The following is a 24,877-nucleotide window of genomic DNA, read 5'->3' as shown; positions in this document are numbered from 1 at the left end:
CTGGAACAGGTTCTGGTGCGAGGGGAATGAGACTGTCAATAACAACTTAGAAAATAGGAGAACGTGATCAATCAGAATAAAACAGATTTTGGTCTTTCACTTTTAATTCAACTGCAAAAATTATTCATTATCATTTCAGAAATAAGATAATAGGCCAGAAATCATCTCTTCATGTCATTGGGTCTGAGAAACTGTTAATTCTGACCTGGTCCAGCCTACATGTGAATCTAGACACTGAGTAACGTGGTTGACTCTGAACCATCTCTTGGGCAGTTAGAATTGATGACAAATGCTGCCCCAGCAAGTGATGCCGTGATCCCATGAACAAACAAACCAAATCCAATCGCTGTGGTTACTTGTGAACTCGCTGGTGTTATTGGAAGAGGACGAATGGGAAGGTTTATGAGGTAAAGGGAGAAGAATGAGATTCAGTGAGGTGATCCTTTGGAAAACTGATGAACCAATAAGCCTCCTTTTGCGCAGTAACAATTCAGTGAATATTTCATTCTGAGCCCTCTAAGGAAATACAGAGCAGGGTTTCTAAAGAAGTCAGATTGAATGAGCGTCTCGGTGAACACAAGTGAGACACAGGTACATAGAGGTTTTGGGATGGATTAAATTATATTTTAAACATTTGTATAGTCATCAACTTTACAGCAGTTAAAACTGGGAGTGGAATTAGAGCAGCAAATAAATCTTTTACATTTATGCATCTAAAGGGGATGCTGGGTTAAGATACCGTAGTTAGTGCTTATTTTATTCCAGGCACACCAGCCTAGGGCCACATGCTTCCTGTATCTATCCTGTCGAGCTCTTGAAGATTTTTGTTCCTTTGAAGTGTTTCATGTTTCGATACTCCAGAGAAGACAGCTTCAAGATCCTCAATCTCTCCTGCCAGGGCAATGCTGCTGTTAGAATTCAATTCACTGGTGCATGTTCCTGGCTGCTTCATGGACTGGAACTGACAATTGAGACTGAAAGGTTACTGTATAAAATATCTCCAATGGTATTGCCAGATGTGAGTGGTTTTAGAAAAATGACCTTGACTTACGGGCATTGAGTGTCAGAGCACTTCCTGTTGTTGGGCATCCTGTTTAGATTCAATCTATTGATAACTATTCGAACTGACTTGCACTGGCTCCGTCAAAGTGGTCAGAGCATTATGGCTGTCATCGAAGCTGGTAACAAACTTACCATGGGTTAAAAATCGTCAATGATAGAGTAGGTACGAGGTCTGATGGCACTGTTGGAGTATTTATGTTATTGTTAATCACATTAACTCGGCTGGAGTTGACTGAATTTATATTGTCTCTTTCTGAATCTCAGGATGTCTCTCTGGGCAGTAAGTCTCCACAAACAGCAACGTGACAGTGAGCAGGGATCATCTGTTTTGATTTAAATTGGGATTATAGCACTGCTGCTTCACAGCACCAGTTACAAGGTTGGAGTCCAGCCTTGGTCAACAGCCTGTGTGGAGTTCCCATATTCTCCCCAATATAGTGTGGGCCCCCTCCAGGTGCCCTGTTTTCCTCCCACAGTTCAAAGATTTGTGGGTTAGGTGGATCAGTTGTGCAAAATTGTCTACAGTGTCCAGGATTGTGCAGACTCGATGGATCAGCCATGGGAAATGCAGTGTTACAAGGATGGAGTGCTCCAGGTGGGATGCTCTTTGGATGGTTGGTGGGGTTTCATGGGCCAATGCTCTCCTGCCACACTTTTGGGATTCTATTCTATGATTGAGGATAAAGGCTACACAGCAGGGTGTCCTTGGAGAAGGAGCATGTGGTATGTATCAATGTTCGCGATGCCTTTAGATCGAGGTGGGCATGGCAGGGGATACAGTGCTTTATTTCCACTGCTGCTCCCTCTCCCCCAACTCTACTTTGATTTGGTCCCTTCCCACTCTGTCATTTGTAATAGTTTGCTTTGCCCTAATGGGCTTTGTTTGTAAATATTCAATTGGTTACATGGGTTGCTTACTGCTGGTGATAATATATATTGACAAAACCCAAAATGGTGTAATGAGTATTTTGTTGGTGGGAAGGTTGCTCAGTTGTGTGTGATAACATGTCTGGGTAGGAGAAATGGGGGGAAAAGAACACTTCATAGCTCAAAGAAGAAGAACTGAAAAGCAGTTAAATCAAACCAAAGGTTCAGACAGAGAGGGAATATTTCCCTGGAGTCTGAGTAACTGGAAAGTGATGGTGTCTGGGAATAGACAGGATTTTGTTTTACAGGGCGTTTGAATTTTTTAAAAAATCTGTTATATTCAGATAGTTTCATTTCTTTTCTTTTAGTTTTATTTATTGTGGAATAAATAGCTACAATATTTTAGAACCAAATTCACTAACCTTCTGTTAAATAAAATCCATCAAACCATCCCTCACTGAAAACTGATGTGGAGGTGCAATCTCCTGAAGAATCCCTGTCCACTTCTTCCTACCCGGGCTCCATGGTTATATACATACCTGGGAGATAGCAGCAGGAGGCCGTTCGGCCTTTCAATCCTGCTCCACCATTCAATGGGAGACAGCTGACCAACCAGCTCAGTCTCCTGTTCCTGCTGCGTTCCAATCCCCTTTCGTGACTTTACCTCAAAGAACTATATCTAAGTCCTCCTTTGGTTTCACTGCCTTTTGCTCGAGTGATGTTGCTTTGTCACTGTGTGAGTGTAGGCAGGGGTAATATGATGGTGCTGCCTACTGGAGGATGTACTCAGTATCCCTCATCATCCTGCAGTAACATCAATTGGGTTTCAGCAACTAGAGATAGAAACCGTTTCCAGGATATGGGCATCACTGGCTCAGTTCGCATTTATTCCCCATCTCTAGTTACCCTTGAGAAGATGGTAGTGAGCTGCTGTCTTGTACCATTCCCAGTCCATTTGGCGCAGATAGACCGACAATGCTGGGAGGAATGGTATTGCAGGATTTTGGCTAAGTGATTCTCGATCTTTGGTTCTTCAAATGCTGGTTAACTTAATCACAATCTGCACATGATTTTGAGATTTCGGTCTGCAAATCTTCACCATCTAGCTCCCTGAATAAATGAATATGTATAGATTAGAAATTCAGAGCAGACAGTCCTGGTTTTGCTGGAATATCTTTTTCCCCTTTTTTCCCCCAAAGCTGTAACCCTCCAGCCCACTTACTCTCTCTCACCATTCTGACTCTGCTACCCCTAATGTACACCCTCCCCATTCTCATGGAATTGTTGATAAACAGGTCTATGCCACCATTTCCCGTCCCTGGTTAGACTCTGCACCCTTTCTGGGTTCATTTCCTTTCCCTTCAGTTGCTGCAAGTCAATAATGTAACAGCAGAATGAAACAAAAGGAAACAGAAAGGCAGATGGCAGATCCTGGACAGAAGAGGAACCTTCAGTTTGGGAGAATGGGTCACATCCTTTTTTGTTTCTCATTGGTCGATTCCAGTGTTATGACAAGTTGGGAATGGAACTTGGTCCCATGTGGATTTGGTGATACTTTGACCCTCTAACAGATCAATACTACAAGCAAATACGTTCCTCCTCCAGACAATCACAGTGTGAAATACTTCCCAGGATTTACCTCAAAGCACACGCTCCAAACCCCACCCACATTCTGTACATGATCAGTGCCAGGTTTCCTCAAAGATGTGCGGTCCCTGCCTCGGAATTTGGGAGCTGCAGTCCTCATGCAGCCACTGGAGACCTGTCTCTGGAACGTGAATGAAAAGTGTGGGGTGGAGGATGTTGTGTATCGGATCCCCATTCAGACACACGGGACATGTGGGCCGTCACTGGGATTTACTGAGACATCTGCTTCGACAACCTGATTTCTGACGTAAGGAACATAGATTCAGCCAATTGGGGGATAGGGAGGTTAATAAGGCGCAGTAGGTTTTAAGCAAAGGTGGCTCAGTGGCGAGTACTGCTGCCTCACAGCGTCAGCGACCTGAGGCGACTGTGTGGAGTTTACACATTCTCCCCATGTTTGCATGGTTTTGTTCAGTTCTCCAGTTTCCTCACACAGTCCAAAGATGTACAGGTTAGGTGGATTGCCCATGCTAAATTGCTGATAGTGTCCATGCACGTGCCGGTTAGACAATTAGACATGGGAAATGCAATGTTACAGGGAACGAGTGGGTCTGAATGGGATGCTCATCATAGGGTTGTTGTGGATTCGATCGATGAATACCATGTTTCTGCACTCTCGGCATTCTATTCTATTCTCATGAAGAAGAATGCACCTATCTCAATGTGTTGTGAATCTGTGGAATTTCCTACTCAAAATGTGGTGGATGCCATGACAATGACCAAATTTAATGAAGAGATACAGATTTTTAATTTGCAATGAATTGAAGTGTGAGAAAGAGCAGGCGGGAAAATCCAGCTGAGACCGAGGTGAGCTCAATCATCACCGTATTAAATGGTGGAGCTGGTTCGAAGGGCTGCATTGCCTCTCCTGTGCCCAGGGCTTATCTTCTTACGGTAATAACTGGAAAGCTGAATCCAAAACTCACCACCTTCACCAAAGGAGATTTTCGGTAAAAGCAGGATAGTCAGGTGGATTAGCATTCCAAACTTAGATAGTGAGGAAGTGTGTAGGAGATAATGATTTTGCAATTTTAAACTGAGGGGAGAGAGTGATTTATGTTTTTAGATTGCGTTGTACATTTACACCGTCCAGAATACTCTGTTGTGAATATATATCCTGTACTTTATTACAAAGCCAACGTCTCTGACAATGAAAACCCAAACACCCAGGAAACATCACCTCACCTCAATCTGATAAAAGATTTGTGATAATTCTGGTTGAATTTAGAATTCAGATGGAAAGTGGGAAGATTAAATCCAATGCCAAGATCCTGTGTTAAACAATGGAGACTACCACAGGATGAGGCAAGAGTTGGCGAATGTAGACTGGAAGCAAATATTTACAGTGGGAGAGTTGATGGACAGTGGAGGAATATCAAAGCAATTTTTCAAAGTGCTCAGCAAAAGTATATATCAGTGAAAAGGAAGGATTGTAGGAAAAGGAGTAATCTGCCATGGGTGGCTGAGGAAATAAGGTAGTCTATCAAATTGAAATAGAAGGCATACAAATTGGCAAAGACCAACGAGAAACCAGGAGATTGGAAAATCTTCAAAGATCTACTGAAACCTAGATGGGATTTGGGGAGAAAAGTGATGAGTAGCTATCCCCATGGTCAGAATAGCAGTTTTAACTGCGAGAGGGGAACATCTTGGGGCCGATGTAATTGTTGAAGCACTTAACTATTAACATAGAGATAATCCTGATCAAATTAAAATTCACAGCACACTCCAAAAGCTTGTACTTCCAAGTAAACCTGTTGGATTACAACTTGGTGTTGTGTGATTTTTAACTTTGTCCACCACACCCCAACACAGGCTCCTCCATATCAGAATCTTGACAGACAACCCCACTGAAACTGAAGTGTCTGTCAGGTACTTGAGTGAGCCGTGGGGGAGGGGTTTGTGGTTTAACCACAAAGTGCTGAGCTAAACTAGACGTTTTAAACTGCCAGTGCCATGGAGATAATGCTGATAGACAGCTTCTATTCAAAACCTCAAGTCACAAACGTAAAAGAATGGGAGCCGCATATCGGAAAATTACATGATAATGCCTGGAGGTGTTTTGCATGTACACTATCCAGGTAACTGCCATGTCTCATCAATAAAGACGAAAATAAGACCTCTCAGAGTTCTGTGCCTGGTTATTCCTATCCAGCAGGGTTCAGGAATATGAATACACAGCAGTCAGTCTTCACAGTGGAGGATATGAAGAACATGCCAGAAATTGATAAGGAGACTAAGGAAGGTGAGTACCAAGAAACAACCATTGTCACGAAAGCGTTAGAGCTGGGCAAGCTAATGTAGCTAAAGGTAGACAAATCTCCTTGCCCATATGGAATACATCCCAGGGTGCTACCAGAGATAGTGGGAGAAATAGCAAATATACTTAAAATTATAGCGTCCTACTGCAGAGACAGGCCCTTTGGCCCAAACTGGTCCATGCCGACCAGAATGCCCATCCACGCGAACCCCATTTCCCTGCACTTGGCCCATCTGCTTCTGACTCTTTGCTATCCATGTATTTGTCCAAATGCCTTTCACATGTTGTAAATGTACCCACCTAACCACTTCCACTGGCACCTCATTCCATGCATGTACCACCCTCAGTTGCCACTCAGGTTCCCTTGTATTCTTTCTCCTCTGACCTTAAGCTGACGCCCCCAGTCATTGATGCCTTTGGAATAAGACTGAGTGAATTCACCTTACCCAAGCCTCTCATGATTTTGTACACTTCTATAAAAGTTCCCCCCTCTGTTTCCTCTGCTCTAAATAAAATGTCCACGCTTGTCCAACCTTTCCCTATAACTCAGACCCCTGAGCCCGGGCAACAGCCTTATAATTTCTTCTGCACTTTTTACAGTTAAATAACTGAACCCTACACTGCATTCATCACGTTTCCAGGGTTTCCCCACGAGGCTGGAACCGACGTGACAACGCCAATGGATTACAAGCCAATGATCAATAACTTACTCCTTTACAAAATTCCCATTTTCATGGTTTTTCCATGAGACAGTTATCGTTGTGTCTTTCTGGTTGCATGATTAATTAAAAACTTGTCCTCATACAAAATAAATCTGAGGCTTGACTGTTCCTGGGAAATGTGCCATGTTTTTTCAGACTTTTACAACCAAATGAACTGTCTCTCCACACTCACCACACTAACATGGACTTTTCCAGTCACACTGATATTTGAAATATTTGCTCATGGACAGAATGCACCTTTCCTTCCACATGAAATGGCTAATGATATTTACTTGATCCGTGCCGATCTGAATATCAGATTTGAACACGAAGTTCAATCTGAATTTCTCAACCGCAAATTGACCCTTTCAGTACCCAACAACAGAGAAAACAAGTCACCACTGTTAATACAGGATTCGTAAGATAATTGTATTATTAAATTGTAGTTTCCTTGTTCCCCCAAAGCTTTAAATGACAGTGTCAAATTCTTTCTTCCATGAACTGAAATCCAAACCAATCTCCTCACTCCTCTCCTCCACACCCAGTTTTCTCTCTCTCTCCTCTATTTGAATTCAATTTCCTAGCTCCTGTCTACAAGCTATGAACCAAATCAATGATTATGACTCGGAGCCTCCTGGGTGTTGGAGAATCCTGCCCCCACCTCCCAGGGTTTCCTTCCTGGTCAGACCGACATTGTGGAAAAAAACCAATCTGGAACCTCTTACTTATTTTCCCCAGCCCACCTCTGATGAGAACCATCCTGCACACACTGGCCAAATCATATCTGGTTGAACTAAAATGAACCAAATTAGCACTCTAATTGCATGCCCATCCTTATCCTTTTCTATAATATTCCTGAATATTCACACGAGTTCTGATAACTTTCTGAAAAATGCTCCCCCATTGATACTTTGACAATTCGTCAGGATACCAGGAGAGGGGCCATTCCTCTGGGTCCTGCTCTCAGAGGGAGCTGCCAATGAAAGACACCCACAGCCTCCCTCCCTGGCACTGACCCATACTGCACATACGTCAACAATTGGCAAGCACTGAGCCCGTGCACTGGTCTCCCCTCCGACAGCACATGCTCCAGATCACACAGAAACCTGGGTGATTGACAGCAGCTGCTTCCCAATGGGATGGATGGGGCGGGGCTGGACTGAGACAATGGGATTGTAAACAGTGAACGAATGTGGAGGACATTGGGGGATGGGCAGGTCAGTGAGGGACAGGATCAGTGCAGCAGCAGGAGGGGATCCTGGACAAACTGAGCAATGTGAAGAGTCTGACAGGAGAGAAACTACAGGAAGGTTCTGTTTGGAGGCTCAGGCAGGGACAGCTGGAAGACAGTATGGACTGGTGGCTTGGGCACGTTTTCCAATCAGCCTCTTTAAAGATGCTGTCATTCAACTCTAAACCCGATTCTCCTTGTCCAGAGGTGAGGACACTACCATCATTTCCTGGTGGGCTAGTGGAAAGAAGGGAAGATGTTCTCAATCTCACTCACATGGAAACTCCATGAGCTCCTCCCACTTTCTGTCTATGGTGGGGATGGAGGAGACAGAGCAGGTGGGAGGTGGTGAGGGATATAGGGACTGCCTTTCAAAAGGAACTCACCCGTGTTGGCGATATTAACAAGACTCAAGACACAGTCACTAACACAAAGCTGGTGTACGTGAACTTTATACAGAATATTAACACCTATGCAGACCCTAATATACAGAGTTCAGTCCTGGATATTCATAACAGCTTTGTGCGTGGAAAATCATGTCTCATGAACTGGACTAAGTTTACTGAAGAGGTAACAAAGAGGATTGATGAGGGCAGAGCAGTGGACATGATCTACATGGACTTCAGTAAGGCGTTCGCAAGGTTCCTCATGGGAGACTGGTTAGCAAGATTAGATCTCATGGAATACATCGAGAACTAACCATTTAAATACAGAACTGACTCAAAGGTAGAAGACAGAGTGGTGCCATAGGGATGCTTTTCAGGCTGGAGGCCTGTGACCAGTGGAGTGTCACAAGGATCGGTGCTGGATCCTGCACTTTTCGTCATTTATATCAATGATTTGGATGTGAACATAAGAGGTATTTTCAGTAAATTTGCAGATGACACCAAAATTAGAGATGTAGTCGACAGTGAAAAAAAAATACCTCAGAGTGCAAGGGGACCTGCATCAGACGGTGAATGGGCTTAGGAGTTCAGTTTAGAAAAATGTGAGGTGCTGCATTTTAGAAAAGCAGACCTTGGCAGGACTTATACAGTTAATAGTAAGTTCCTGGGGTGTGTTCCAAAATAAAGAGATCTTGGAGTGCAGGTTCATAGTTCCCTGAAAGTAGAGTCGCAGGTAGATATGATAGTGAAGAAGACAGTTGGTCTGCTTTCCTTTATTGGTCAGAGCATTGAGTATCGGGGTTGGGAGGTCATATTGCGGCTGTACAGGACATTCATTAGGAATTTTTTGGAATATTCCAAGCAATTCTAGTCTCTTTCCTATCAGAAAAATGTTTTCATACTTGAAAGGAGTCAGAAAACAATTACAAGGATGTTGCCAGGGTTGGATAGGGTGTTTTCCCTGGAATGTCAGAGGCTGAGGGGTGACCTTATAGCGATTTATAAAATCAGGCAGGGCAAGGGGAGTGTAAATAGACAAAGTCTTTTCCCTGTGGTTGGGGAGTACGGAACTAGGAGACACGGAGGGGAGGGTAGGCAGAGAGATGTGGGCAGCGCGTGTGTGTGAAGAGAGGGTTATGGGGATAGAGAGGGAAGGCACAGAATCGGGTAAGGGGAGAGAGAAGGGGGACAGGCACCAGGGGACAGGCAGAGGAGTGGGGAGGGCGAGGACAGAGAGCGGGGGAGGGCAGGGGACGGGGGTTACAGAGAGCGGGGGGGGGGGGAGAACAAAAACCGGGGTAGGGGACAGAGAGCGTGGGTGAACAGATAGCTGGGGTGGGGAGAACAGAGAGTGGGGGGGGAGAGAACAGAGAGCAGGGGGGAGAACAGAGAGCGGGGTGGGGGGAAGAGTGAGCAGGAGAAGCACAGGGGAACAGAGAGGGGCAGTGGACAGGCAGTTATTTTATTTTATAGATCTACAACTCAACCCTGTTCCTGTTTTCTCCTCCTCACCTTCAATCCCTCTGAAGGGCTCAGAACAACTGTACAGTTCCTGAAAAATGGAGTTTCAGGGATATCAGGTGCTGAAGGTGGCATTTGGGACACTGACCTTTATTGGTCTTTGCACTGATCAATAAAGGAACCTGTATTCAATTCCACTCTGTGTGGTGTTTGCACATTCTTCCTCTAAGTTCTCTGTGGGCTTCCTCTGGGTGCTCTGATTTCCTCAAACAATCCAAAATCGTGCAGGTTAGGTGGATTAGCTGTGGGAAATGTTGGGTTACATGGTTCAGGTGGAATGTTGTTCCGATGGTTGTTATAGTCTCATGGGCTGAATGGCCTGTTTCTACATTTTAGGGATTCTGTGACTGAGTATAGGGGGGTAGGAGGTCATGTTGTGACGGTATAGGGCATTGGTGAGGCCTGTTTTAGAGTACTACATTCAATTCTAGTCTCCCGACTTCAGACAAATATTACTAGAATAGGACTCAACCCCATAATGACAAGTTCCTGGGAAGTTTTGACGAACAAATAGACCTTGCAGTGTGGGTTGATAGTTCTTGAAAGTGGGGTTGAAGGTAGACAGGTCGGTGAAGGTGGTGTTTGGTATGCTAGCTGTTATTGGGCAGTGCACAGAGGATAGGAGTTGGGAGATCATGTTTCGGTTGTACAGTTTATTGGCTCGGCCATTTTTGTAATGCCCAAACTGCTTTCAATTCCAGTCTCCATGCAAGAGGAAATATGTTGGGAAACTTGGAAGAGTTCAGAAAAGATTTACAAGGGTGTTGCCAGTATTGAAATATTTGAACCATAGGGAGGGGCTGAGGATATTTTCCCTGTAGCAGTGGACACTGTATAATGCCATCCCACAACTTCTTCAACGCTGCAATTTTTCCTGCATCTGTCACCATTTCAGATCCTGCCCGACCTGCTGAGGATCTCCAGTGCTTTTTGGTTTTATTGCAGATTTCCACCATCTTGCTGAAACACTTGGAGGCAGAGAGCTGTACAGCTCCAGGTTTTGTTGAGTCTGATTCCTGGGATGGCAGGACTGATGGATGAACAGGGACTCAATCCTCGTTTAATCCTCCTTTCCTTTGGTTTTCTGAGTTGCTGACAACTTCAGTAATATTCTACCTCCCATTCCCTGTCCTGAATCTGACCCATCTAAGCCTAAACTTTAGTTCTCATCCCCCTGCCAGACTAGTTACAAACTCACCAATGGAACTGCAAAAGCCCCCACCAGGATATTTCTCCCAGCTCTGCCCAGGGGTAACCGGTCAGGCTGGTATAGGTCCCACCCAGAAACAGTCCCAGTGCCTGAACAATCTAAACCTTTCTCTGGTACACCATTTCCCCAGCCACATATCTAACTGATCTGCCCTCTTATTCATGCTCTCACTAGCACATGGCACTGGGTGCAAATCTCGGGTTATTACATTTCAGGAGCTACATTTTAATGCATCCCTGATCTCCCTATATCCAGCTTTCAGGTCCTCATCCCTTTGATAAGTGATGTCATTAGTATCTATGTGTTCCACCACCATTGGCTGTTCAACCTCCAGCTCCAGAATGCCCTGCAGCCAATCCATGATATCGCAGATCCTCGCTTCAGGAGGTAACGTACCATCCTGGATTCATGTCTGTGGCCACAGCAGTGCCCGCCCTAACCCTGACCATTGAATCCCCTGTCACTACAGCAGTGTTTCCTCTCTTTCCTCCCGATCTGTGCAGCAGAGCTCTCTGTGGTGTCATGAACCTGGCTGTTGCTGATTTCCCGTTGAAGATAATGGAAGCGTCCCTTATTTCCCACATTGTGCAAGAGGAGCACACCACGGCTCTGAGGTGCCATGTCACAACATCTCTCTACATTTATCTAGTTACTCCCATTAAGAGAATTTAAATGAGTGAGCAACCTACCTTCACTTCAAACATGGCCATTATAATAACAAAAAAACTTTACTTTAGCTGATATGTCATACTTTAAAAACTTAAATACTCCGCAGGTATCACTGACAAATTGGCTATTCCCATTGGTACTGTGAATTTCTGAAAGGCCTGAACTAAAACGGAGTTTCAGCTTCACCTTCTCCCTGTCTCACCTCACTATTTACAACCAACTCCAAAACACTCTCATTGAGCCAAGCAGCACTCTTGGTGCAGCTCTGCCATTTTCATTGTCTGCTCACACCTCCCCTTCCCTCAGCCTCCTGTACTGTTACAATGCATCTCAATGGGAGCTCAGGACCAGCATTGTATCTTTCAATTGAGCCCTTTGTAACCCCAGATTCAAAATGGACTTCAGCAGTTTCTGAATGAACAGACAGTTGTCAGAATCTGGAACGTTCCACCTGAAATGGTGCTGGAATTTGAGTCCACAAGGAATTTCAATGAGAAATTTGCAGAGAATTGGAAGTAGGGAGTTTACAGATTAACATTATAAAGTGGATGATTGAGACTAAATCTGACAGTTCCTGCAAAAAGACGAGGTGTAATTTGGATAAATCTGTGCTCTCTCTGAGGCCAATACCTCCTTCCACAGTTGCAGGGCCAAACCCGAACACATACCCCAAGGGTGATCCAACCATGGACTTGAACATCTTTCTGCTTTTGGCTTGACAAAAATATTGAAGATATTTTCCCACAGACAGAACAGACAAACCTTTCTCGTTCCACAGTTAAATGCCAATGATATTCAGATCCTGATGACTCCGCTGACTGTAGAAACTTATTTATTGAGATCCCAGTCAATTCATCTAACCTACAGATCTTTGGACTACAAGAGATAGGGGTTAAAGAGTAACTAATAGGTGGGGAGAGAGCCCAAAGAGACACAGGTACATTTGGAAACATAAAGGAGTGGGAAGTTGGAAAACTATTAATGGAGGAGACAGGAACTTTCTAGCATCTCAGTGGCGGTGGTGGAAATGGCGGCTGATGATCTACATTGTGCCTGCAAAAAAGACCCTGAGCTTCCACTTGCCAGCTCTTTAACACACAAAACTGTTCCCTGTCCAACATCTGTCTCATGCTTACTGCAGTGTTCCAGTGAGGTTTGATGCAAGCTGGAAGAACACTTCAGAACATATCAAATGGCTTCCTATTTCAAGAACTGCAATGTCCCCTCACATGCGGTCAACAATTCCCTCCAATGTATCTCCTCCACTTCCCACACCACTGCCCTTGAACCCCACCCCTTCAAATGCAACAAGGATGGAATTCCACCATCCTCACCTCCACCCAGATACAACGCATCGTCCTCTGCTATTTCCACCATCAGATCCAACCACCTAAGAGATATTTCCCTCCCCACCCCTTTCATTTCCACAGAGATCATACCTTCTGTGACTTCCACGTTAGATCCACACTCCCCACCAACCCATCCTCCACTCCAGGCACCTTCGCTTGCCACTGCAAGAGGTGGAAAACCTTTGCCCACACCTTCCCCTCGCCTCCATCCAAGGCACAACTGGATCCTCCCACATCCTGCACAGAATTCCCTGCCCACCCAAACACCTCACCTATTGTGTCCCTTGCTCTCGGGACGCCAAATTGTGGAGTATGTCAGGGAACATTTCTGGGAAACATGCACCAGCCAAACCCACTGCCCTGTGGCCAACCATTTCGGCTACCCCCCACCCCCTCCATCACCACGCTTCCAAGGACATGCAAGTCCTCCATCCCACAAATCCGAGCCACCCGACACCTGGAGGAAGAAAGCCTCATCTTCCACCTTGGGAACTTTCAACGACACGGCATCAAGGTTTCCGCATCTCCCTCCCCCAACTTATCTCAGATTCAACCCTCCAACTCGGCAAAACCCTCTTGAACAGTCCCACCTGCCCATCTTCCTTTCCAATTGTCCATTCTACCCTCCATCTACAACCACCTATTGCCACCCTAGCTCCCTTCCCCCCAACCCCAAATACCCCTCCCTATTTATCTCTCAGCTGTATTCCACCACCCACATATCTGATGAAGTGCTGACATGCCCAATAGGTCAATTCTCCTGCTCCTTGGATGCTGCCTGACCTGCTGTGCTTTTCCAGCGCCACACAATCTGGAAGAACAACACCTCACCTCCCACTAGGGGACCCTGCAACCCTCTGGATTCAACATCAAATTCAATAATTTTAAGTCCTGAACTCTCCCACGTCATAGTGTCTTTGTCCTCTACCCCACATACCAGGCCTTGTTATTACGTCGCCTTCCATTACACATTGCCTAAGGTGAGCCACTAACAGTCCCCATAAACAGCTATTCACCCTCCCCCCGTCAGATCGTTATCCACTCCTTTGTCCAACTGCGCCTATCTCACTCTTTGGACTCTATCCCCCGCTGTCATTTACTCCTTAACGCCTACATTCTGCATAAAAAAGGACATTTTTTTCTCAGTAACATCAGTTCCTGAGGAAGAGTCACTGGATTGAAAATGCGAACTGATTTCTTTTCACAGATGCTGCCAGATCTGCTGAGCTTTTCCAGTACCTTCTGGTTGTTGTGTGTGATTTACAACATCCGAAGTTCTTTTGGTTCTACTTTACCCGGAGTATCTAATTCAGGTCCAACAGACTGAAACAGTGTTTATCAACCTTCCCAGTCCACACTAACTCCATCTCTCTCCCAGTATCTGCTGTCTCTCCCACTCCTTCACATTCAGTCCCCCCTCACAGTGACACTGCGCCTGCAAAACTGATGGTCATGGGTTGGCCTGCTGGACCCACCCCTCATTCACTCCCATTGGCTGTAGGATCACGCCAACTCTCCTATTGGTCTGAAGCTGTGTCAATCAGCCAGGCCTGAGTGACCTGAGTGGTGGGATCCTCCCAGGTGCATCAAAGGCTGAGGGGTGACCTCAGAGATTTATAAAATCATGAGGGGCAATGGTAGGATGAATAGACAAGGTCATTTCCCTGGGGTCGGGGAGTCCGGAATGAGAAGGCAGAGGTTTAATATGTGAGGTGAAGAATTTAAAATGGATCTGAGGGGCAATTTCTTTTCCTACTGAGGTAGGTGCGTGTATGGAACCTTCTGTCAGGAAGTGGAAGATTTTGATACAATTATACCATTTGGCATCTGGATGGGTATATGAATAGGAAGGGTGTAGAGTGATATGTGCCAAGTGTTGGCCAATGGGATTAGATTAGGTTGGGATATCTGGTCAGCATGGACCAGTTTAACCAAAGGGTTTATTTTCATGCTGTACATCTCTATGGCTCTGCCCTGTGATGAGCTTCATCATTCACAGTGAATGCGTCAGTATCACAGAGCACAGGGGCTGGGGGCTATTCAGCCCATTGGGGCTGTACTCTCTCCCTCTGGAGATGGTGCCAGTCTATCCCAACTCACTTCCCATTTGGACATAGCCCTCCAAGTCCTTTCTTAAAAAAGTTAAATTTCAAAATTGTTTTGCCAATAACTACTGAATCTGCATCCAGCTGTCTTTTAAACTGTTCCAGATGCTCAGAACTTAGTGAGTAAAATAATCTTCACATTTTTAACCTGTATTATTTGCCAGTGACCTGAAAATAGTTACTAAAAATTGTGATGTTAAAAATTTATCACTCTGTCTCTCTGTAAATGAAATACCCTGGAAACCAATCAACTCCTGGTCGAAATCACTGCTTAACCTTCTCACCTACAAGGAGAATTGTCTGGCCTTCTGCTAACTCTCCATAAAAGAGAAACCTATCTTAATTTTAATTTATTAGTGTTATAGAGATGTACAGCACAGAAACAGACCATTCAGTCCAACTTGTCCATGCCGACCATATATCCTAAATTAATCTCGGCCCATATGCCAGCAGTTGGCCCATAGCCTTCTAAACCTTTCCCAATCACATATCCAATGAGATGCCTTTTATATGTTGTAACTGTTCCAGCCTCCACACTTTCTCTGGCAGCTCATTCCATACACGTACCACGTTCAGTTTGAAACTTTACCCCGAATATCAATTTTCAATCTTTTCCATCACGCTTGTGCTTTCTCGTTTTGGACTCACCTAAACAGGAAAAAGACACTGGCTGTTTAGCCTATCCATGCCCCTCACGATTTTAATCAACCTCTATGGTCACCTCTTAGCATCCGATTCTCCAGTCAAAACAGCATCAGTCTATTCAGCCTCTACCGAAAACTCAATCCCTCATACCCTGGCAATATCTTTGCACTATTTCTGAATCCTTTCAAGTTTCACAATATCATTCCGATAGCGGGGAGACCAGGACTGAAAGCAGAATTCCAGAAGTGGGTGAATGAATGTCCTGTAGAGCCGTAAAATGACGTCACAACTCCTGTACCCAATGCACAGAGCAATAAAGGCAAGTACACCAAACACTTTCTTCACTACACTGCCTATTTTTTATTCCACTTTCAAGGAACTATGAACCTGCACTCCAAGATTTCTTTGTTCAGCAACACTCGCCACGACCTTCCCATTAAGTGTAGAAGTCCTGCCCTGACTTGCTTTTCCAAAGTGCAGAACCTCACATTTATTTAAATTAAACTGCATCTGCCACTCCTCAGCCCATTTGATTGGAGTCTCTTTGCTATCCACTGCACCTCCAATTTTGGTGTCTGTTGTAAACCTACTAACCATAGCTTCTATATTCACATAGAAATCATTTGTATAAATGGCAAAAAGCAGTGGACCCAGTACCCAGCCTGACAGCATATTGCTCATCACAGGCTTCCAGTACAAAAAGCGCCCTCCACTATGACGCTGAATTCTCAGCAAGGTTGGAGCTCATGGCATACAGGGAGAACTAACCATTTGGATACAGAACTGGCTCTTCCGACTGGACGCCTGTGACTAGTGGTGTGTTACAAGGATCACTGCTGGATCCACTACCTTTCGTCATTTATATCAATGACTTGGATGTGAACATAGGAGGTATAGTTAGTGAGATGACACCAAAACTGGAGGTGTAGTGGACAGTGAAAAAGATTACCTCAGAGTACAATGGGATCTTGATCAGATGGGTGAATGGGCTCAGGATTGGCATTTTGGAAACTCAAATCTTAGCAAGACTTATACACTTAATGGTAAGTTCCTGTTGAGTGTTACTGAACAAAGAGACCTTGGAGTGCAGGCAGATAGGATAGTGAAGGCGGCATTTGGTATGCTTTCCTTTATCGGACAAAGTATAGAGTACAGGAGTTGTGAGGTCATGTTGTGGCTGTACAGGACATTGGTTAGGCTACTTTTGGATCGTTGCGTACAAATCTGGTCTCCCTCCTATTGGAAGGATGTTGTGAAACTTGAAAGGGTTCAGGAAAGATTTCCAAGAACGTTGCCAGGATTGGAGGATTTGAGCTAGGCTGGGGGTTGAATAGAGGTTGAATAGACTGGGGCTGTTTTCCCTGCAGCGTCGGAGGCTGAAAGGTGATCTTATCGATGTTTATAAAAACATGAGGTGTATGGATAGGATAAATAGACAAAGATCCCCTGGCGTGGGGGATCCCAGCTGTAGAGGGCATAGGTTTATGGTACAAGTGGAAAGACTTTAAACAGACTTGAGAGACAACATTTCCACACAGAGGGTGGTACGTGTATGGAATGAGCTGCCAGAGGAAGTGGTGGAGGCCATTACGATTGCAACATTTAAAAGGCATCTTCATGTGTATATGAACAGGTAGGATATGGGCCGGGTGCTGACAGGTGGGACTAGATTGCATTGGGATATCTGATCAGCATGTACTGGTTGGACTGACAGATCTCTGTTTCTGTGCTGTCCATCTATGACTGTTTGCCCTTCCAGCCAATTCCGTATCCAAACAGCGAGTTCCGCCAGAATTCTATGGTATTGAACCTGCTAGCCAGTGTGTATTTGTTAAACTTTGTGACTTTCTCAAGTCCAAGTTAATGATTTCAATGCACAAAGCCATTCTGACTCTCCCTAATCATTTCTTGCCTTTCCAACGACATGTAAATCCTGTCCCTGAGAATCCTTTCCAACAACTTCTCTGCCACTGACTTCAGGCTCACCTGTTTATAGTTCCCTGGCTTTTCCTTCCCACCTTTCTCGACTAATGGCACCAGTCTTCCAGCACCTCACTTGTGGCGATCGATGATACAAATATCGCAGCGAGGGACCCAGCAAAAGCTTCCCTAATTTCCCACAAGGTTCTGGGATACACCTAATCAGATTCCAGGGATTTATCCACCTTTATGCATTTTAAGACACACAGTACCTCCTCCTCTATAACATGTACACTTGCCAAGTTATCACTATTTATTTCTCCAACTTCTCTAACTTCCATATCCGCTTTCAGTAAAAACTGACATGAAATACTTACAGAATCTGTCCCATCTCCTGTTGTTCCATAGACAGTCTTGTTGATCTTTGAGGGTCGCTATTCTCTGCCTAGTTATTCTTTTGTCTTTAGTGTATGTGTAGAATCTCTTTGGATTCTCCTTAAACCTATTTCCCAAAGCTATCTCATGTCCCCTTTTCTGCATCCTGGATTCCCGCGAGTATACTCCTACTGCCCTTATATTCCTCTGGGGACTCAGTCAAACCCAGTGCTCTGTACCTGCCATATCCTTTCTTAATTTTCTTGGCCAGAGCCTCAATTTCTCAGGTCATGCAGCATTCTCGACACCTCCCAGCCTTGGCCTTAACGGGAACATACTATCTGCGAACTCTCATTGTCGCAGGCCTATGGAGGCAATGGCAGATGATGACAGAGAACAATCATTATCAGTGAAGAGGTAATGTTGGGAAAGCGAACAACTCATCCTTATCTCTATAATTCCTCACTAGCCTCAGAACTATCACTATCTCTGCATCAAAGACATCTCAATCTATGCAACATCCTCCAATCTCGAATCTCCTCCAATCTCAACACCCTCCCTATCTCTAATCTTGTCCACCCTCTCAAATCTCTGTGATGTGCCTTTCTTTAATTCCAACCTTCAGGATAACCCATTTTTATTTCAGATTCCTGCACCCAGAGCTCCACAATGTCCCGCTTAACCTCTGTCACATTTTCCTCCAAAAAAACATTAATCAATCACGTATCATCTATTCTAATTTCACCTTCTCTGACCTGGTTTCTGTTGTGGCTTGTCATATTCCTATATTATGCATCTGTGGTGACAGAAAAAGATGTTGTGGTCCATCGGTTTATGCTGTAAAGAAATCTCCCAGCTAACTATTTTAATCCCATTTTCCAGCACTGAGCCCATAGATTTGTCAGCCTTGGCATTGCAAGTGTGTTCCTAAATACATCTGAAATGCCATCGGGATTTTTGTCTCTCACTCATATCCAGACAGTGAGGTTTAGTGCAACTGTTGCTCTATGATATCACCCACAAGAACACAGAGCAGCTGGGTCTGTGCAAACCAGAGATCGCCCACACATTGGGAAGGATGGCAGGGACCCTGAGATGAGGGCACAGGAGATTTACTAGGATGATTCAAGGAAGGAGGGATTTTAGTTGCAGAATTTGTGGTGCTGTTTTAACATGAATTACTCATGTGATATGTGTGCTGCTAATACATATCAAGAATAACCATCCACAATTAATGGACTCTCCTTTTCAACCTATCCCCTTGCCTGCGCTGTGGTAACCTTCAGGTTAACCACCAGCGACACCTCTCTCTAATGAGAGAGTAGTCCTATGGTCTGGAACTGTAGAAGGCTGCACCAGAAAGTGACCAGGGGGGAAAATGAGCAGGAAACACAAAAAGCTAGCACACAGTTACAACAGGGAATCAGGAAAGGGAATGGAATGTTGTCCCTTATTTCAAATAGATTGCAACATAAAAGTTTGGAATGTATACCTTTGGGCAACTAAACAAATGGCGTGTGAGACCACATCTGGAGTAACGTGAACAAATTTGGTTGCTTTAGTTAACGAAATAGAGCAGTTTATTGGAGGCATTTCAGAGAAGATCCATTGGGATGATCCCTGTTTTGAAGGGATTATCCTGTAAGCAAAGGCTGAACAAGTTGGGAATCTACTCACTGGACTTTGGAAGAATCAGAGGTGATCTCTTTGAAACATACAGGATTCTATCGAGGTTTGACAGGGTAAATACGGAGAGGATGTGTCCCATTACGGGTGAGTCTTGAACCAGATTCTGGGTCAGTCGCGAAATCTAGGGTTCTGTTTCAGATTTGTCAAGTTAAAGGAAACACCGACACAGGTTAGGGTTTCAGCAGCAATGGAGCTGTGTGAGGAGGAGACAAGCAACATTTTAGTGATTGGAATTCCTGGTATTTGTGATTGTATTGATGTCTGATCAGAAAGTCACTTTGGGGTCAGATATGAAAGCAATATTGTGAAGAATGTAGTTCTGCCTCAGACACTTCGCAGTGAGAGGGAGGGACACAGCAGGATTGGAAATGAATTTGGAATAGCAAGTGAAGGCTATTGCAGTGTTGCATTGGAGTGAATTGCAGCTAATCGAAGTGTGGTAAGCAGTTTGATAACTGAGTAACATGGGAGTAATGGAGATGGATGATGGGGAGGGAGAGCTGGACATTGTCAGTGTACATGTGAAACCTAACACAGTGCTTTTGGGCGATGTTAACTCCTGGCAGTATTTTGGTGAGAAACAGGACAGACCAAGGATCGATCCTGGAGGGACACCAAATACAATGAATTCAGAAAGGAAAGGGAGAGTGGAGATTGAGCAGGATTTTCCAATGATGGTGAGGTTAAATATTAGTTTTAAGCAGAATGGGAGAGAAGGACATAACCAGAAAAGACAGACAGATCATGGAACAATATATGTGAATTGGCCGGGGTGGGGGAGGGGGGTGGTGACATGCAGGAGGATGAGAGAAAGATTTGGAAAGTCCATGATTTAGCTACACTAGGGTAAATGGTCAAGATGACCTCTAATAAGGGTTGACAAGAGACTCTAGGAAATGCAAGTTTAGGACTAAAATGAGGAACACCCTTGTGAGGCAGTTTGGCTCGGTGGGCTAGTGGAGAGGGAGGGAAGAAACAGAGGCAGCTGATCCGATTATCTCAATGTTATTGACAGAGAAACCCCATGTGCTCCTCACTCTTGTTGTAGGAAGGGAGGATGGAGGAGACAGGATTATGGACATTGTTTTTGTAAATTATAAAAAACAAAACTTGTGATAGTGATTCTAAAAATAAGTGAACAAACCTGTCGTATTTATCATTTATCAAGAATATTAAAATACACAACTGAAGTTCAGGTTTGAATGCCGAATTGGTAGAGGGTTGCTCTGAAGTCAAAAAAAAAAGAAACTGGAATGAAGACTCTACTGTTTGCCATGGAACCATTGGGAATGTTTTTCCTGCCATTGACAATGTCCTTGAGGGAAAGAAACACGACAGTGGCCCATCAAATCGCTCATTGTATTAATCACTGCACAGTCTCAACAAAGGACGGCACGGTGGCACAGTGGTTAGCACTGCTGCCTCACAGTGCCACAGACCCGGGTTCAATTCCTGCCTCAGGCGACTGACTGTGTGGAGTTTGTACATTCTCCCCATGTCCGTGTCTGCTTGGGTTTCCTCCGGGTGCTCCCGTTTCCTCCCACAGTTCAAAAACGTGCAGGTTAGGTGAATTGGCCATGCTATATTGTCCGTAGTGTTAGGTGAAGGGGTAAATGTAGGGGAATGGGTCTGGGTGAGTTGCGCTTCGGCGGGTCAGTGTGGACTTGTTGGGCCGAAATGCCTGCTTCCAGACTAAGTAATCTAATCTAAAAGGAATGCACTAGCAAATACAACAACACAATCAGCCATCTTGACCCTGCAACTTCTGCCTCACTGTGGGCCAACAATAGCAGCAGAACTGTACTCCAACTCAATCAGAAATCTCATGGCCTAGTATATCCTCATTCAACCATTCACATCAAGCCAGGGGAATCAACCCTGGTTCAATGGTGAATGCAGAAGGGCATGCCAGCAGCACCAGGCAAAGCTAAAAATGAGGTGCCAACCTGGTGCAGCGACCAAGCAACACCAAATAGAACTAAGTGACCCCATAACCAATGGATTAGATCTGAGTTCTGTCACACCTAGTCAAGAGTAGTGATGGACAATTACAGCATCACAGATATCCCCACCCTTACTGATGGAGGGTCTCACACATCCTTTCAACAGATAAGAGGACAGCATTAGCAGCGATTTTCAGCCAGCAGTGCCAAGTGGATGAGTCTTCTCCATTGGTCCCTTACATCACAGATATCAATCGACTTGGTTTATTTCAAATTGAATCATTTCAAATCAGATCAAGAAATTGATAAGTAGTGTAAAGGCTATGGGCCCTGCCAATATTCTGGCATCCGTACTGATGGCTGTGCTTCAGAACTTGCTGTCCATCAAGGCAAGTACTTCTCCAGCACTGGCACCAACCGACTTTGTGGAACATTGCTCAGAGATGTTCCAACACAAAAACACAGGGCAGATCCAACTCAGCCAAATCCCCTCCATCAGTCCGCACGCGCTCAGCAGTGAAGTGATGGAAGGTCTCATCGACAGTGCTGTCAAGCACCTGCTCAGCAATAACCTGCTCAGCGATGCCCAGATTGGGTTCTACCAGGGCCATTCAGTTCCTGAGCTTGTTACAGACTTGATTCACAAACTGACAAACAGCTGAATGAGGTAAGGATGACAGGCCAGACCCCCTCCAAGTCCACTATTTCGACTTCAGTGCTATCACCTGACCTCACCACAGTCTCAGCTCATTTGCTGAAACTTTCATTTATTCTTTTTTATGAGACTCTAGATTTCATTATCTAAACCCACTCATGGCCAGCATCCCACATTCACCCTCCTGATAATATCAAGAGTATTGAAAACTCTACTGCCGAAGTGCTCACTTGTCCCAAAACGAGCTGATCAATCCCATTTGTAAGCAACAACAATTTACTTTTGCACCTTTGAATTAATTCCTGGCTGTAATCATTACTATCTCCCTGCACCACACACCCTTTCATATCTCAACAACTCATTTTAGTTCAAACACTCAATGATGTATTTATTTTTGAGTTCACCTGTGTGACTATTTCTATGGACTCCACGGGAACATGGTCAGGAATCCCCACTCTAACCCTTCTTCCTTTAAGGCATTCTTGAAAAACTGCTTATTTGGCAATGGTTTTGGTCACTGGACACAATATTATCCATCTGTAGCCTTATGTCAAAAGTTTTCAATAATATTTTTGTGAAATTAAAACCATGATGATTTGTACAAATATCTTCTACACTTCAATATCATTGAGTGAATAATCTGTAATGTCTCTTACCCAACCACCTTCACCATAAAAACTTCAGCAGTACAAAGAAGTCAAACATCACCCTCTCCACAGGCAACAAGCCTTTGGCATTGATCACTGGTTTCTGTGGAAGGAGAAATACACAGTTGATGTTTCAGGGAGTGCAATATGAATTACAGGGAATGAAAATGGTGCAGAATTTGACTGTCAGAATTTGAAGGAAAATGCACTCGCTTATTGGAAAAAAGAATTCTTGACTGTCAAAGATATTGTGGAAAAAATAACCTGATAATGGAACAGCATATGGTCAGGAGCCAAGCAGCAGTGGACAATTCATTTACATTCCTGAAGAAGGGCTTATGCCCGAAATGTTGATACTCCTGCTCCTCGGATGCTGCCTGGCCTGCTGTGTTTTTCCAGCTCTACATTTTTCAATTCATTTACAAAACAGCTGTGAAAGCAATAGTAAAATACCATACAGACCAAAAATACAACCATGAGAGACTGAGGAAGCAAGATAATGAACAAGTGGACATCAGAGAACCCAGAGGTGAACCAGATCAGAGTTCACTTTTATGATCCCACAAAGATGTCGAGCACAGAAACAGACTTTTTCGGTCCAACCTATGCCAACCAGATATCCTAACCTAATCTATTTAAATTAAATCCTATCTGCCACTCCTCAGCCCATTGGCCCATCTGATCAATATCCCACTGTACTCTGAGAAAACCTTCTTCATTGTCCACAGTACCGCTAATTTTGGTGTCACCTGCAAACTTACGAACTATACAGTCTCTATTCACATCCAAATCATTTAAATGAATGCGCTCTGTGTAAATCCTGCCCTATGACTCTTTTTACCAGGGAAGGCTGTACACACATTCCTCTGAACTTTGCCCCCTACAAAGCTGGCGGCCGCGCACGTGTCCAGTGAATCATTGCCCCGAATAAAGATGGCGGCGCTCACTCGGGCCGATTACTCAACGAGGCATTTTCGCGTTTGCTGCAAAAACTGGACTGTAAGTTTCAAATTTGTATTTTTCGATGTGTACCAAATGATTGTAAAACCTCTCAGACCATACCAACACCATTTCCCTCCCGCTTCCTGCTGTTTATTTCTTTCCTTACCGACAACTCTCCGTGCAGACATTCCGAACATCCGCGCCCAGCGCGAGGATGATCAGGTGGTATAGTCTAGTCCCGCCCTTATTCACTGATTGGTCGGAGGACCAACTGCCCCGCCAGGTCCTCCAGCTCCGCCCCTGCCTCTGCATTGGTCCGCCGCTGACATCAATCACATCTTCGGTCCAACCGGTTTTTGCCAACCATTTATCCTAACCTAATTAAATCCTATCTGCCACTCCTCAGCCCATTGGCCCATCTGATCAATATCCCATTGTATTCTGAGATAACCTTCTTCATTGTCCACAATACCAACTGTTGGCTGGAGCTTGCGCACTGCTTCGTGGCTTTTGTTGCTATTTCTCAGTTACAAGAGTGTGGGACAAAGTTAAAATCACACAACCACCTGATGAAGGACCAGCAAAGTAGTGCTTCCAAATAAACCTGTTGGACTATAACCTGGTGTTCTGTGAATTTTAACTCTGTCCATCCTAATCCAACACCAGCATCTCCAAGTCACGTGTGAGGGAGGAATGCATAACATAAGAACAAAAGACTTTGGAAAAGGAGAAGGCCGTCCTGCCCTTCGAGCCTACTCTACCATTCAATAAGATCATGGCTGATCATTTCGTGGATGCAGAACCATTTATCCATATTCTCACCATATTCCTTCAATAGTTATTTCTTCTTAAAATAAAACTAACTTAGCTTTAAAAAGTTAATTGAACTAATATCAACTACTTACCTGGGCAATGCACTCCATCGTGGTCAGACATTCCTTCTCAATTCACTCCTAAATTTGCTTCCTCTAATCTTGTGGTGATGCCCTCTTGTCCTGGCTTCATCTGCCAGTGGAAACATCCTCTCTACTTCTAGTTTATTCATTCCATTCA

General features: G+C 44.5%; 1 long non-coding RNA gene across 1 annotated transcript in view; it reads right to left on the bottom strand.

Moving 5' to 3' along the window:
- LOC140492404 (uncharacterized) overlaps nt 1-24,060 on the bottom strand; it is a 54,820-nt gene extending 30,760 nt beyond the window's left edge. Inside the window, exons 1-2 of the long non-coding RNA XR_011963561.1 lie at nt 23,991-24,060; nt 22,892-22,985 (exon numbers count right to left, since the gene is read on the bottom strand). This is a non-coding gene — a long non-coding RNA (uncharacterized lncRNA). The remainder of the gene's footprint in view (nt 1-22,891; nt 22,986-23,990) is intronic.
- Between the last annotated feature and the right edge of the window lie 817 nt (nt 24,061-24,877).

Source organism: Chiloscyllium punctatum, chromosome 21, assembly GCF_047496795.1.
Source record: "Chiloscyllium punctatum isolate Juve2018m chromosome 21, sChiPun1.3, whole genome shotgun sequence".
Lineage (NCBI taxonomy): Eukaryota > Metazoa > Chordata > Chondrichthyes > Orectolobiformes > Hemiscylliidae > Chiloscyllium > Chiloscyllium punctatum.
This window is presented reverse-complemented; position numbering and strand designations above follow the sequence as displayed.